Source organism: Carcharodon carcharias, chromosome 11 (assembly GCF_017639515.1).
Source record: "Carcharodon carcharias isolate sCarCar2 chromosome 11, sCarCar2.pri, whole genome shotgun sequence".
In the NCBI taxonomy this organism is placed as follows: Eukaryota; Metazoa; Chordata; class Chondrichthyes; order Lamniformes; family Lamnidae; genus Carcharodon; species Carcharodon carcharias.
Window position 1 is genome coordinate 23,821,598 of NC_054477.1, and position 15,167 is coordinate 23,836,764.

The 15,167-nt window shown below is 41.0% G+C and overlaps 1 protein-coding gene across 1 annotated transcript in view; it reads left to right on the top strand.

The window, feature by feature from the left end:
• Nucleotides 1–15,167, top strand: part of cyfip1 (cytoplasmic FMR1 interacting protein 1) — a 229,254-nt gene that overhangs the window by 22,895 nt on the left and 191,192 nt on the right. The gene's annotated exons all lie outside the window — the stretch shown is intronic.

The following is a 15,167-nucleotide window of genomic DNA, read 5'->3' on the forward strand; positions in this document are numbered from 1 at the left end:
TACAAGCTATTCATGTGCTAAATATTGTGAAGGTCCTGCTTGTTTCAGATCAACCTATTTTCAGCATCTGCAATATTTTGCCTCTATTTCCTGATCACTTGTTTAACACGATTGGGAAAATTATGGCTGGTCACCTATAATTTTAATTCCAGTGACCTGTGAATAGTGTTGATGTGAAAGTATTATTTCCTCTTTCAGGATAGCATGTCCAGAAGCAATAGATTTGCATATAAGCTTATTGTGAAAATCTGGCACTTTTGTCCCTTGCCTGTAATAAACCCAAACTACTTCAACTTCCCATTTAGTTGCTATTTTTATTATTCTGTTGCTGTTTTGAATTTCATGGCTTTGTAGAATCATGGAATGCTATGGCACAAAAGGAGGTTATTTGGCTTGTCATGTCTGTGCCAGCTCTCTGCAAGAGCAACTTAGCTAGTTCCGTTCCCCCTTATTTTTCCTGTAGCTCTGCAAAGTTCTTTCCCTTCAGATAATTATCCATTTCTCTTTTGAAATCCATGATTGAACCTGCCTCCACCACATTCTCAGGTAGTGCATTCCAGGTCTTAACCACTCGCTGCGTTTAAACAAAAAAGCTTTTCCTCATATTACCTTAGGTTCTTTTGCCACTCACCTTAAATTGGTGCTCTCTGGCTCTCAGTCATTCCACCAACAGGAACAGTTTCTCCCTATCTATTCTGCCCAGCGCTCTCATTAATTTGAGCACCTTTAACAAATCTCCTCTGTCTTCTTCTGACAGGAGAACAGCCTGGCTTCTCCGGTCTATCCATGTAACTGGAGTCTCTCTTCCCTGGAACCATTCACGGCAAACCTTTCTGCACCATCTGTAATGCCTTCACGTCCTTCCTAAAATGTGGTGCCCAGAATTGATCAAGATACTCCAGTTGAGGTTGAAGCTCCTGTAGCTTTTTTGCTTTTGTATTCCATGCTTCTCTTTGTAAAGCCTAGCATCCTGCATGCCATATAAACCGCTTTCTCAACCTCTCTTGCTACTTTCCATGATTTGTGCACAGATCTCTCATTCCTGCACCCACTTTAGAATTGTACCCTTTAATTGCTTTGAGTTTTTTAAAAATAGAAATAAAAGATTTGAGTACTAAACTTTATCATATTTTGGTAGTTTTGTTTTTTATTCTTCATGTAAGGATTTTGAGAATTGAGTTATGTTTGTGTTATTTGTCAAATGAAGTCAATTTTAACAGTTAAGCCACTGGTTGCAGACAATGAAGATATGTATCAAAATGGACTGTCCCAGCTCAGAAGTCTGTCAAACTGATATTATTAGGGTTAGTTGTCTTATCCTTGGCCCTTTAGCCAGGGTGATTCAGTAGTTTTTAGACCAGTAGAGAATATCTTCAAACTCCAGCTCAAGAAGGTGAGGAGAGGCAAGCCAGTATTATTGACAGGCCTGTTGTAAAATCATTGGCCAGTCATGATTTGGCTGGGATGATAGAGATACGGACAAACATACTCACTGTATTCAGGTTTTAAACAAGAGGGTTTAGGCCTGTGACCTGGAGCTAGAATCTAAAATAGTTTTTTGTAGTGGACGTTATCTTATAGCAAGGTGTGCTATAATTGAGTAAGTCAGCCTACAAAAGGAAAAGAGCACATTTTAATTATTTTTCCCATTTATTTTGGAAGAGAAGTGAGATTTGACCAAGTGTAATTTGCTTTGATGTTTATTCAGTATATGCACTTGCTGTCTGTGAAATTAATGATTTCTCTTTGGTCTCATCCTAGCAATTGTTTCAATCTACCCAACCTACCTGCAGTAAAATTGAAGATGCATTCTTGAGGGCATATGCAAAAGGCATCATGTCCAGTTCAGACAATTCCAGGTTAAAGTTATAACTTTTGGAAAGTGCAGGTACATATCTGAACATTAGACTGCTTATGGGAATGTCTGGTAACGCTGTACCTGAGCAAGTACAGACCTGAAACTTGTAATATTAATAGTTTAAGAAAATGGAGTATCTGCTTTACCTCTTGTAAGATGGGAGTCAGTAACAAGACAGTTAGCCAAGCATTGTCAAGTCATCATTGCCAAATCTAAAGGCTGTGCAACTGTTAACTCATTCATCAATTATTTTACAACATGGATATTACATTTCTATTCTATTTTTAATGTACGAAGAACTATTTTGGCATCACGAATAGTAGGTGAATACCGACACTGAGAGGTTCCGGGGGTTGTACGCTCTTTTTTTCCTGTCTTGTATCTCCCTTGGCAACACCGTTTTATTAGGAGCAAGCGAGTAGAGTGAAAGGAAAAGCTGTTCAACGTCAGAACAAGTTCAACCAGGCTGAGGAGGAATGGTTGTGGCTGGAGACTGGTTAGGCCCTTCATTCAAGGAGGAAGCGGAGAGCCCTAAAGAATTCCTGGTGGGGGAAGGAAACAGATGGTTAGAGCCAGGAAACTAAGAGTGGAGGAAAGCATTGGATGAGTAGGGAATGTAGGTGATAAGAGATTGGGCAAAGGGGAAAAAAAAGAGTCAGGGTAAGAAGAAATCAGTCTTGTGGGGCAAAAATGGGCTGAATCATTGAGTCTACCAGGTCAATGCTGTTTGTGGATCTTGGAAGGGAGGTAGAACTGGTCTGAGAGGTCTGAATACCGTGAGTATGTTGTCCGTATCTCTATCATCCCAGCCAAACTCTGACTGGCCAATGATTTTACAATAGGCCTGTCAATAATACGGGCTTTCCTCTCCTCGCCACCTTGGGCTAGAGTTCGAAGAAAATATTCTCTACTGGTCTAAAAACTGCTATGAGTCACCCTGGCTAAAGGGCCAAGGATAAGACAACTAACCCTAATAATATCAGTTTGACACAGACTTCTGAGCTGGGACAGTCCACTTTGATACATATCTTCATTGTCTGCAACCAGTGGCTTAACTGTTAAAATTGACTTCATTTGACAAATAACACAAACATAACTCAATTCTCAAAATCCTTACATGAGAAATAAAAAACAAAACTTCCAAAATGTGGGTCTATGAGATTCCAGGCTGTGGACAGCCTCCAGAGGAGATGAGGTCAGTGACAGGTCTAAAGTTTAGTTGTGGGAACATGATCCAGAGAAAGGTGGAGGACGATGCTTGAACTGACATTTGCTTGCATTTGTGCTATGTAAATGCCTGGTCATGACCATTTTGAAAAAGAGAATGACCAATCCACCTCACTTTGACTTTCAATGTTAATATCAAAATGTTAGGGGCCATCATGGACCAGAATTAAGAAAGCAAATGGAATTTTGGCCTGAATTGCTAGGGGGTGGGAGTTTAAAAATAGGGAAGTCTTGTTACAATTGTACAGGGTGTTGGTGAGACCGCACCTGGAGTACTGTGTACAGTTTTGATCCCCATATTTAAGAAAGGATATACTAGCATTGGAGGCAGTTCATAGGAGATTCACTGGGCTGATTCCTGGGATGAAGGAGTTGACTTATCAAGAACGGCTAAACAGGTTAGACCTTTATTCAATAGAGTTTAGAAGAATGAGGGGTGATTTTATTGAAACGTACAAGATTCTGATGGGGCTTGACAGGGTAGATTTTGAAGATGTTTCCACTTGTGGCGGAATCTTGAACTAAGGGACATAGTTTCAGCATAAGGGGACACTCATTTAAAACTGAGATGCGAAGGAATTTCTTCTGAGGGTAATGAATGTCTGGAATTCTCTACCCCAGAAAGTTGTGGAGGCTGGACCACTGAAAGTATTTAAAGAGGAGGTAGATAGATTTTTGGAATATTGGGAGTAGAGGGTTCTGAGCAGCTGGCATGAAAGAGGAATTGAGGCCTGGGGCAGATCAGCCATGATCTTATTGAATGGTGGGGCAGGCTTGAGGAGCCTATTCCTGTTCCTGTTTCTTATATTCTTATGTAGAAGCTGACTGGACCAGCCATATCAACATCCAGGGGTATTAAAACAGGAAGAGGCTGGATACTTCAACAAGTGGCTCACTTCCTAACTCATTAAAACCTGTTTACCGCCTACAAGGCTGAGATCAGGAGTGTGATGGAATACTCGGCACTTGCCAGGATGGGTGTAGCTGCAATAGCATTCAAGAACTGAAAATTGTCCAGGAAAGAGCAGTTCATTTGATCAGCGCTTCTGCCACTGGAATCTGTATCCATTGTGGCTGTCTTGTGTATGATCTCTACAGTGCATTGCAGGAATTTGCCAAGGTTACTCTCGCAGCAGTGACACCCCCGCCACCCTTCAACTTCCACTATTGCAAGGAATAACAGCAAAAATGCCAAGAGAATGTCATCTCCAACTTATGCAAATACAAAAGCAATGGACTGCAGGTTCTGAAAACCTAAAACCTAACAGAACATGCTTGCAAAACTCAGCAGGCTGGGCAGAAACTGTGGAGAGAAACAGATTTAACATTTCGGGTTGATGATGACCCTTCGTTCCTGACTCTGTCTTCACCGTGTTCCCCCCACCCTAGCTCAAACCTAGGGATCAATTTTGACGCATTTCTGTTACAGCTTTAACTAGCTGAACCATTATGAGAGACCATGTTTGTTTTGTTTTTAATGCTTGAAATTCCAGTTTCTAAAGGGAGGGTCTCTTGTAAGTGACTGATGTGCTCAAGCTAGTTCTTCTAATTTTTGAAGTACTGTATTAGGAAGTTGAATTTTTAAAAGGTTGTATGTGCTTTTTTTATCTGTACATAGGGATATAAAAGTGCAGTACCGTATTTAGGCCCTGATATTCAGAATAAGTAATTGTTTGTTTCGAGAAAATATACACATTGTCCCTACGGGGCAAACCACAAACAGTTTTCAGTTCAGCAGAGGAGGTGTTTATTTCCTGAGTTCGAGTTCATGGTTCGCATCAGTACATACCCAGTAGAAAATCAGATGCTGTGAAGTAATTCTTTGCCTGCGTTAGTTCAAGTTTAAGCTGTTAGCCTTTTTAGGTTGCAAATCTAGCTGAAAGTTCAGTTATCTGATGGTGCAGATAGTTAAATGTTCATTGTTGCTCTACTGACCTACCTCACCAGCTTATTGCTTTCTATTGGAAGTACTTCATAGAGTGCCAGGCTTGAGATTGTGTGTATTCTATCACTAGCGCTGGCTTGAATTCTGTTGATAACACATGTCTTTCAACCAGGGAATTAAATATTTCTCAAATAATCAATAAAAATGATAGCACTTTTACCTTCTTGTGCTTCTAAACTTAACAATTCATAATAATCCACAGTCATGCAATTTTTAATGACATGAAGTTAATGTAGTTAAACTATTGTCGGTCTGTGTATTACTCTGAAGAACTCTTTATTTGTAGAAATGCATATAGTTACAACAGAAAAAGACCCTTGCTGACGTCTGCCCTCCACACATGAGAAAATGCCTCCTGCCATAGTTATCTACCTTGTTCCCAAATCCCTTCAAACCATTTTCTTTCATCCACCTATCCAATCAAATCTTGAACGTTGACATAGTTTCTGCCTCAACCACTAATGCTGGAAATTTATTCTTAGAACTCTGATAATTTCCTTCTGTCTCTGTTCTAAGCATCTTGTTAACATTGATTCTTGATTTCAACTACTGGAAACAGCCTGTTTCTATCTTTCCTGCCCCGTCTTTGCATATTTTCTCATAATACATCTATCATTAAAATGCTATAATCTTTATTCTAATAAAAAACAATTTTTCAAGTTTTTCTTAGTGTTCATGCACCCGTATCATCCTAGTGAATCTGTAGCATACCCCTTTCAGAACTTAATGTCCTTACACGCTCATCTAAGGTGTGACATGGATTTTGGCATAGATAGACTCAGACTTATAGATATTTACAGCATAGAAAGAGGCCATTCGGCCCATCAGGTCCACACTGATCAACAAAGACCTGACTACACTAATCCCATTTTCCAGTGCTTGGCCCATAGCCCTGGAGGCTATGGCTACACAAGTGAATATTTAAATACTTAAATGTTACGAGAGTTTCTGACTCAACCACCCTTTCAGGCAGTGAGTTCCAGACTTTCACCACCCTCTGGGTGAAAAAATTTCTCCTCAACACTCCTCTTAGCCTTCTACCTCTTAGCTTAAATCTATGCCCTCAGATTATTGCCCCCCCTCCAACCTTCTAATGGAAAAAGTGCCTTCCTATCCACCCTATCTATGTCCCTCATAATCTTATACACCTCTATCAGGTCCCCTCTCAACCTTCACTGCTCCAAGGAAAACAACTCCAGCCTATCCAATCTTTCCTCATAGCTCAGACCCTCCAGCCCAGGCAGCGTCCTGGTAAATTTCCTCTGCACCCTTTCCAGTGCAAGCATATCCTCCCTATAATGTGGTGTCCAGAACTGCACGCCGTACTCCAGTTGTGGCTTAACCAGCGTTTTATACAGTTCCAGCATAACCTCTTTGTTCTTGTATTTTATGCCTTGGCTAATAAAGACAAGTATCCCATAGGCCGCCCTAACCTGCCCTGCTGCCTTCAGGGATCTGTGGATATGCGTGCCAAGGTCCGCGAATTACTTGATCATACATTTAAGTCCAAATCATTTATGTAAACCACAAACAGCAAGGGCCTCAGTACTGAACCCTGCGGAAACCCATTGGACACAGACTTCCAGTCACTGAAACATCCCTGTACCATCATCCTCTGCTTCCTGCCTGCCTCTCCGCCTATTTTGGATCCAATGTGCTGCTTTGCCTTGGATCCCATGGGCTCTTACTTTCTTGAGCAGTCTGTCATGGACAGACCTTACCAAAGCCTGGCTAAAGTCCATGTAGACCACATCTAATGCATTACCCTCATCAACACTCCTGGTTACCTCTTGAAAAAATTCAATCAAATTTGTCAAACACGTCTTTCCCTCAACAAATCCATGCTGACTATCCATGATTAATCCATGTCTCCCCAAGTGCAGATATATTCTGTCCCTCAGAATTCTTTCCAGTAACTTCCCCATCACTGAGGTTAGACTGACTGGCCTGTAATTTCCTGGCCTATCTCTTCCTTTTTTAATAATGGGACAACATTAACATTCCTCCAGTCCTCTGGCACCTCACCTGAGGCCAAAGAGGATTTGAATATTACTGCCAGGGCCCCTGATATCTCTTCCCTTGCCTCCCTCAACAGCCTGGGATACATCTCATCCAGGCCTGCGGATTTATCCACTTTTAAGGCCGCTAAACTTGCTAGTAACCCCGCTCTCTCTCTGTTAATTTCCTCTAATATTTCACAGCCCTCCACCCTGATGTCCATACCTGCGTCGTCCTTTTCCGACGCAAAGTATTCATTGAGGAATGTATCCACATATTTGGGGTCCACACACACACTACCTCTGTGGTCCTACTCATTCCCGAGTTATTCTCTTGCTTTTTTTATATTTCATTTATTCTACCCACCAATGCTTCCTTATGCACTCTCTTAGCTTTCCTAATTTCCTTTTTAAGTCCCTCTCTGCACTAGTTATACTCTTCTAAGAACCTCGGTATCTGCCATAAGCTTTTTTTTCCCTTAATCCTAACCTTTACGTCCCTTGACATCCAGCCACCACCACCCCCCCCCCCCCCGCACCCCCCCAGTCTTTATGGGAACATATTCGCCCTGTACTCTCGCTGTTTCCTCCTTGAGTGCCTCCCACTGCTCTGACAGTTTTATCTGCAAGTAGCTGCTCCCAGTCCACTTGATCCAAATCGTATCTCATCTTAATAAAATTATCCCTTCCCAAATTTAGGACTTTTATTCCTGGCCCAATCTTATTCTTTTCCATAACTATCCTAAATCAAACTGAGCTATAGTCACTTGTCTCCAAGGCTCCCCTACTGACATGCCTTTTACATGTCTGGGCTCATTTTCGAATATTAGGTCCAGAACTGCCTCCTCCCTTATTGGGCTTTCTACGTACTGGCTAAAAAAAGTTCTCCTAGGTGCAACTTAAGAATTTTGCTCCCTCCCTACCTTGCACGCTAAAACTATCCCACTTAATATTTGGGTAGTTCAAATCCCCTACTATTACTGCCTTATTATTCTTACGCTTCTCTGAAATTTAATTACATATTTGATCCTCTATCTCTCCCTGACAGTTTTACCACAGTGCAGTAGAAAATGGGACCCTGCTTACTGACATCTTGTTATCCTTCAGTCAACATCATATGAAAGACTAAGACCTCACCCTACCTTTTTTTAATATATATATAGAGAAATGCTCATTGCAATCTATAAAAATTTCAAACTGGACAAAGACCTAAAATGGCTGAATCAATGTCTGTCTCTGACCCTGATCAATCAAAGCTATCTGGCAGTCTTGGGGAAACTTGGATATATTTATCCCTGAAGGGCCACTAACCATCTCCTGTGGACAGTACACATTAAATTCAGAGAGCTATACAAAGGCCATATGCATTTCATGACTCAGGCTGGCCAACAGGAATCTGCTTGCCTGCTAAGACAAAGGGCCCTGCAAACTTACTTTCAATTCTTAATGGTTGAAATTTAACAATTTCGTAGACCTAGGTGGGGATACATGTCCTTTGTCAAAGACAGTGTGGAGAGGTGGGAATCATGTGACATGGGCCTCTGGCTTATGGAAGGGTACTATTGGCTGAATTGCAAAGTCGGTCTGTTTTTAACTGTTTGACTAGCAGCCCCTCAGGCCTGGGGCTCTGGCCCAGGTTGGACATTTGGCCCCATCTGCACTGCTTCTGCTAGAAATTTTGTACCATTGCCTACAAGACTGATTAATCTCTGCATGCCTATCTTACTGTGTGAAGTCAACCCCACTGGAAAATTGAATTATCTAACATTGGTTTTCAGCTCACTGACCTCTGTGAAGGAATACATTATTGGACTTTGATTTTGGTTTTTGGATTCTAGAACCCACATGAAACACTATTTCTTTTCTCTGTGGCCCCTGCACTGTAAATTTATCTTTTCTCTATCTCTTGTTTACTGAACAAACACAAAGGAGGCAATGTTGTGACCCTCCTCCCATGTTTTGTGTGTGCAAATAAACTAACCCTTTAAGTTCATCCTATCCTGAGTTTGTGGCGTTATTAATAGAAAATTAGATCACATCAAAACCGAGGGGATTGGGAAATATGCCACAGCTTATAAAGGAGGAGGCAAATAAAAACACCTTCTTGTTTACGGTTGGGTGGTAAGAGGCGAATTAGTGCTGTTTAAATTACACCCCCAGTCCGTCCGTCTGTAACGATCACAAAATCAGATAATCTGGTGCTTGTTACATTAATGCTGCTTGTGGGAGTTTGTTATGTGTAAAACACGCCGCCACATTTCCTGGATTATAGCAATGCCAGCACTTCAAAAGTACTTCATTGGCTGTAAAGTGCATTGAGACGCCTGATAGTTGTGAAAGGCACTGTATAAATGCAAGTTTTTCTTTCTTTCAAACTTGGTTTGGAATTTTTGGGATCTATGCCAGGAGGAGAAAACAATACCAAGTGATAAGGGAGTCAGGAGCAAAAAAATTACATCCTTATCTAGATTCCAGGCTATTTCATTGGCCTGGATTTTCCCACTTCCTCAAATGGAGCCCACTTGTTCTGGATGCTGGTATGCATCCATCTTGTTTGGCATATCAATTTCTTTTACTCCTACCCCTCGAAGCAGCCTTTGATGTTTCTAAGAATGTGTTGACTGCTGGGCACCCAAAATGTGCCAATAGTGATGCAAGTGCCCAACAGACCAACAGTAATTGAGTTAGTGAGAAGGCAGCAAGCAATTTCTGGCAAGATCAATGCTGAAGGTGTAGTTGGGTACAATTTCCTGGGATTGTGATTCCTTACAAGTTGCCCTATTTCAGGATCCATGAAACTTTGGGTCCTGGTTGCTGCCCAGAGTGCTGCATGGATTGCTTTGTTTATAACGAACATAAGAAATAGGAACAGGAGTAGACCATTCAGCCCCTTAAGCCTGCACCGTCATTCAATAAGATCATGGCTGGTGGTCTTGTGTTTCGATTTCCACAACCCCGATAACCTTTGATTCCCTTACCTAACAAGAATCTCTCTACCTCTGTCTTAAAAATATTCAATGACCCCCGCCTCTACCCCTTCTGAGGCAGATAATTCCAAAGTCGCTCAGAGAAAAAATTTTCCTCATCTCTGTCCTAAAAGGGCGTCTCTTAATTTGAAAACAGTGCCTCCCTAGTTCTGGACTTGCCCAAAAGGGGAAACATCCCTTCCACGTCCACCTTGTCAAGGCAGTTCAGGATCTTGTATACTTCAATCAAATCACCCCTCACTCTTCTAAACTCCAGTGGAAACAAGCCCAGCCTGTCCAACCTTTCTATCTAAGACAACCCACTCATTCCAGATATCAATCTGGTAAACCTCTTTTGAACCACCTCCAACACATTTATATCCTTCCTTAAATAAGGAGACCAAACCTGCACACAGTATTCGAGGTGCGGTCTTACCAACGCCCTGTATAACTAAAGCATAACATCCTTACTTTTATGTTCAACTCTTCTTGTAATAAAGGATAGCATTCCATTAGCCTTCTTAATTACTTATTGTATCTGCATACTTTTTGTGACTCGTGTACTGAAACACCTAGATCTCTTTGCACCTCAGAATAATGCAGTTGTTCTCCATTTACGTAATACGCTGCTTTTTTGTTCTTCCTGCCAAAGTGAACAACTTCACATTTTCCCACGTTAAACTCCATTTGCCAGATCTTTGCCCACTCACTCTATCTATATCCATTTGTAACCTCCTCGTGCCCTCTTCACAACATACTTTCCTTCCTATCTTTGTGTCACCTGCAAATTTAGCTACCATGTCTTCACTCCCCTCATCTAAGTCATTGATGTATATCGTAAAAAGTTGAGGCCCCAGCACAGACCCATGTGGGATGCCACTCGTCACACCCTGCCAATCAGAAAAAGACCCATTTATGCATAATCTGTGCTTTCTGCCAACCAGCCAATCTTCTATCCATGCTAATATGTTATCCACTACACCATGCGCTTTATTTTCCGTAATAGCCTTTGATGTGGCACCTTATCAAATGCCTTCTGGAAATCCAAATACAGTATATCTACAAGCTCCTCTTTATCCACTGCTCATGTTACTCCTTAAAAAAAAACTCCAGTAGATTTGGTTAAACATGATTTTCCTTTCACAAAACATGCTGACTCTTTCCTATTGCCTTGAGCTCTTCTTAGTGTCCAGCTTTTACCTCCTTAATGATTGATTCTTACGACTTCCCCACTACAGACGTCAAGCTAACTGGTCTATAGTATCCTGTTTTCTCCTCCTTCCCTTGAATAGAGAGGTTATATTTCCTACTTTCCAACCTGATGGAACCTTTCCAGAATCTAGCGAATTTCGGAAAATTAACACCAGTGCATCAACTATCTCATTATATTATTGCATACTGTTGAAAGTTGGAATGCTGGCAAATTCTCCATACAGAAACAATTTCATGGTGTCAGCAGACCCTTTCCTGTTCTTGATTCAATATTATAACTGGTCACTGAGTTCAATTTTGGTAAAACGTGTTATTGCTTAAATAGAATGTAGCATTTTGATCTGCGACATAATTATCAGCATTATGGTTTAAGTCTTATGAATAATTATTAGAAAATTCAAGAAGAAAAATGACAATTGAACTGATCCTTGCTGGAAACTAACTACATTAATTTTGTGCATCATTATTAATATACAAATTAGCCAGCAAATCCAGGCGGTTAAGAGATACACTAAGAGTTGCGAATCTTCAGAATTTGCTGGACAATTTATATTGCTTACATAGAAAATAGGAGCAGGAGTAAGTCATTTGGCCCTTCAAGTTTGCTCCGCCATTCAATATAATCATGATTGTTCCTCTATCTCAATGCTGTACTCCCATTCTCTCCTCATACCCCTTGACACCAGCCTGCTGCTTTGTTTGTTTTGCACAAACCCATCTCGCTCTTAGTGCCCTCCTTTTTTTTTGTAAGACATTGCCAAGGTCTTCCATAAGCATATAAATAATAAAAGATGGTAAAAGAAAGAGTAGGGTCGATTAGGGATAAAAAGGGGACTTGCACATGGAGGCAGAAGAAATAGTGGAGATGTTAAACGAGCCCTTTGCATCCATCTTAACAAAGGAAGAAGATACAGCCCAGGTTGAGGTGAGAGAGGAGGTAACTGGTACACTAGAAGAATTTGCAATTGAGAATGAAAGATGTTAGGCTATATTTACTTTAAATTGATAAGGTACCAGGATTGTATGAGACGCATCCAAGGGTACTGAGGGAAGTGAGAGTGGAAATTGCAGAGGCACGATCTTCCTTAGATACAGGGGTGGTACCAGAGGACTGGAAAATTGCAAATGTTACACCCTTGTTCAAAAAGGGGTGCAAGGATAAAGCCGACAACTACAGACCAGTCAATCTCACAGATTGATAGATGTTTACAGCACAGAAGGAGGCCATTCGACCTATCGTGTCCGCCAATCTGACTTCAGTGGCAGGGACACTTCTGGAAACTACTTCAGGACAAAATCAATTGCCATTTCAACAAGTGCAGGAGAATTAAGGAAAGCTAGCATGGACTAATTAAGGGAAAATCATGTTTAACTAACTTACTGGAGTTTTTTTGAGATAACAGAGAAGGTTGATAAGGGAAACACTGATGTGGTATATATGGATTTTCAAAAGGCATTTGATACAGTGCCACATAAACTTGTGAACAAAATTCTAGCTCATGGAATAAAAGGGAAAATAGTCACTTAAGAAACTGGCTTGAGTGACAGGTTACAATAGTGATAAATGGTTGTTAGCCAGATTGGAAAAGGTTTGTAGTGAAGTTCCCCAGGGGTCAGTGTTGGGACTCTTGTTCTTCCTGATGTACATTAATGACCTAGACTATGGTGTTCACAGCATGATTTCAAAATTTACAGGCCATACAAAGATTGGAAACATTGTCAACTGTGATGAGGATAGTCTTGTACTTCAAAAGGACATGGACATGTTAATGGATTGGGCAGACAATTGGCAGATCGAGTTCAATGCAGAGAAGTGTGAGGTGATTCATTTTGGCAAGAAGAATATGCAGAGACAGCATAAATTAAAGATGTGCAGGAACAGAGGGACCTCGGCTTATATGTACATAAGTCACTGAAGATGGCAAGGCATGTTGAAAGAGCAGTTAATAAAGCATAATAGTTTCTGTCTTAGGCTTTATTAATAGGGGCATTGAATACAAGAGTAAGAAGGTCATGTTGAACTTCAATAAGATGCTAGTTAGGAATCATCTGGAGTACTGCGTCCAGTTCTGGGTGCCATACTTGAGGAAGGATGTGAAAGCATTGGAGAGAGTGCAGACGAGATTAACCAGAATGATTCCAGAGATAAAGAACGGTAGCTGTGAGGATAGATTGGAAAGGTTGGAATGGTTTTTGTTAGAGAAAAGAAGGCTGAGAGGAGACTTGTTAGAGGTATTCAAGATCCTGAGGGATATGGATAGGGTTAATAGCGAGAAACTGTTCCCACTAGAGAGCATCAAGAACTATAGGGCACAGATTCAAAATAATTGGCAAAAAGAGTAAAAGAGATGTGAGGAAAGGTTTTTTTTCACCCAGAGGGCTTTGGAGTCTGGAAAAAGCAACATGAGAGGGTGGTGGAAGCAGGCTCGATCAAGGTATTCTAGAGTGAATTGTATTGCTATCTGAAAAGAGAGAATGTGCAGGGTTATGAGAATAAGGCAGGGGAGTGGGACAAGGTAGAATGGTCTTTGAGAGCCAGTGCAGACTCGATGGCCTGAATGGCCTTGTCCTGCATGGTAAAGATTCTATGATTCTGTATTGCATGTGAATTGTTAATTAAATGTGCCATAGAAAATTAAGTAATTAACTGTAAGTATCTTTTTAATAATGTGACTGTTGTTAATGGAATGTCAATAAACCTTTGGACCAGAAATGGTACAATTTTAAATGGTACATTCACTCCTGCATGTAGCAGATTCTTCTAAGAGATTCTTAACAAAATTCACACTTCAAATTTTTACATTATTTCCTTCATTTCCTTGTTTTTTTTCTCCCACTCCAATCTTTCTCTCCCTCTCCTTATTTCTGCACCTCCATTTTACACTTAATTCACCCTATTTCTTCTCTGTTTTTCATGTTCCCTACTCAGTTTTTAAATCTCATTGGTTAAGGAGATAGGCTGTTGCTTTCCCCAGTGTTCGAAATTCCCACACGCCCTGTTTGTTCTCGTTGCGCTCTTATAAGCTTGTACTCTCAACAAGTTATGGCACAAAAATATTTTGAGTGGATGGATGCAGATAAACGCCGTAACCAGTGGCATGAGCTGCTGATGCCTCCATCCAAGATTCTGCCCATTATGATTTAACTAACCAGTGGAAACAGCTTAAGCTGATACTACATTAGCAGCATGGGAATAGGGCAAAACATAAACAGAAATACCTGGAAAAACTCAGCAGGTCTGGCAGCATCGGCGGAGAAGAGCAAAGTTGACGTTTCGAGTCCTCATGACCCTTCAACAGAACTAAGTAGAAATAGGAAAGAGGTGAAATATAAGCTGGTTTGGCGAGGGGGAAGAAGGGGGGTGTGGTTGTTGGGAGAAGCAAGCAGTGATAGGAGGAGATAACCAAATGATATCACAGAACAAAGAGGTGTTGAAGGTGGTGATATTATCTAAAAGAATGTGCTAATTAAGAGTGGAGAGCAGGATAAGCAAGTTAGCTCTAGTGGGGGTGGGGTGCCTAGTCAGAAGATGAGTTCTACCCTGCTCTCTTGCCCACATGTCTGTCCTTGGCTTGCTGCATTGTTCCAGTGAAGCTTAACGCAAACTGGAGGAACAGCACCTCATCTTCCGACTAGGCACTCTATAGCCTTCCGGAATGAATATTGAGTTCAACAACTTTAGATCTTGAACTCCCTCCTCCATCCCCTCCCTTTTGTTTTTTCCAATAATTTATATAGATTTTTCTTTTCCCACCTATTTCCATTATTTTTAAATGTATTCCACCCATCGTTTATTTCACCCCACCCTCACTAGAGCTACCTTGCTTGTCCTGCTCTCCACTCTTAATTCTTTTAGATAATATCACCACCTTCAACACCTCTTTGTTCTTTTGTCTGTGACATCTTTTGGTTATCTCCTATCATTGCTTGCTTGTCCCAACAAACCCCCCCACTCCCACCCC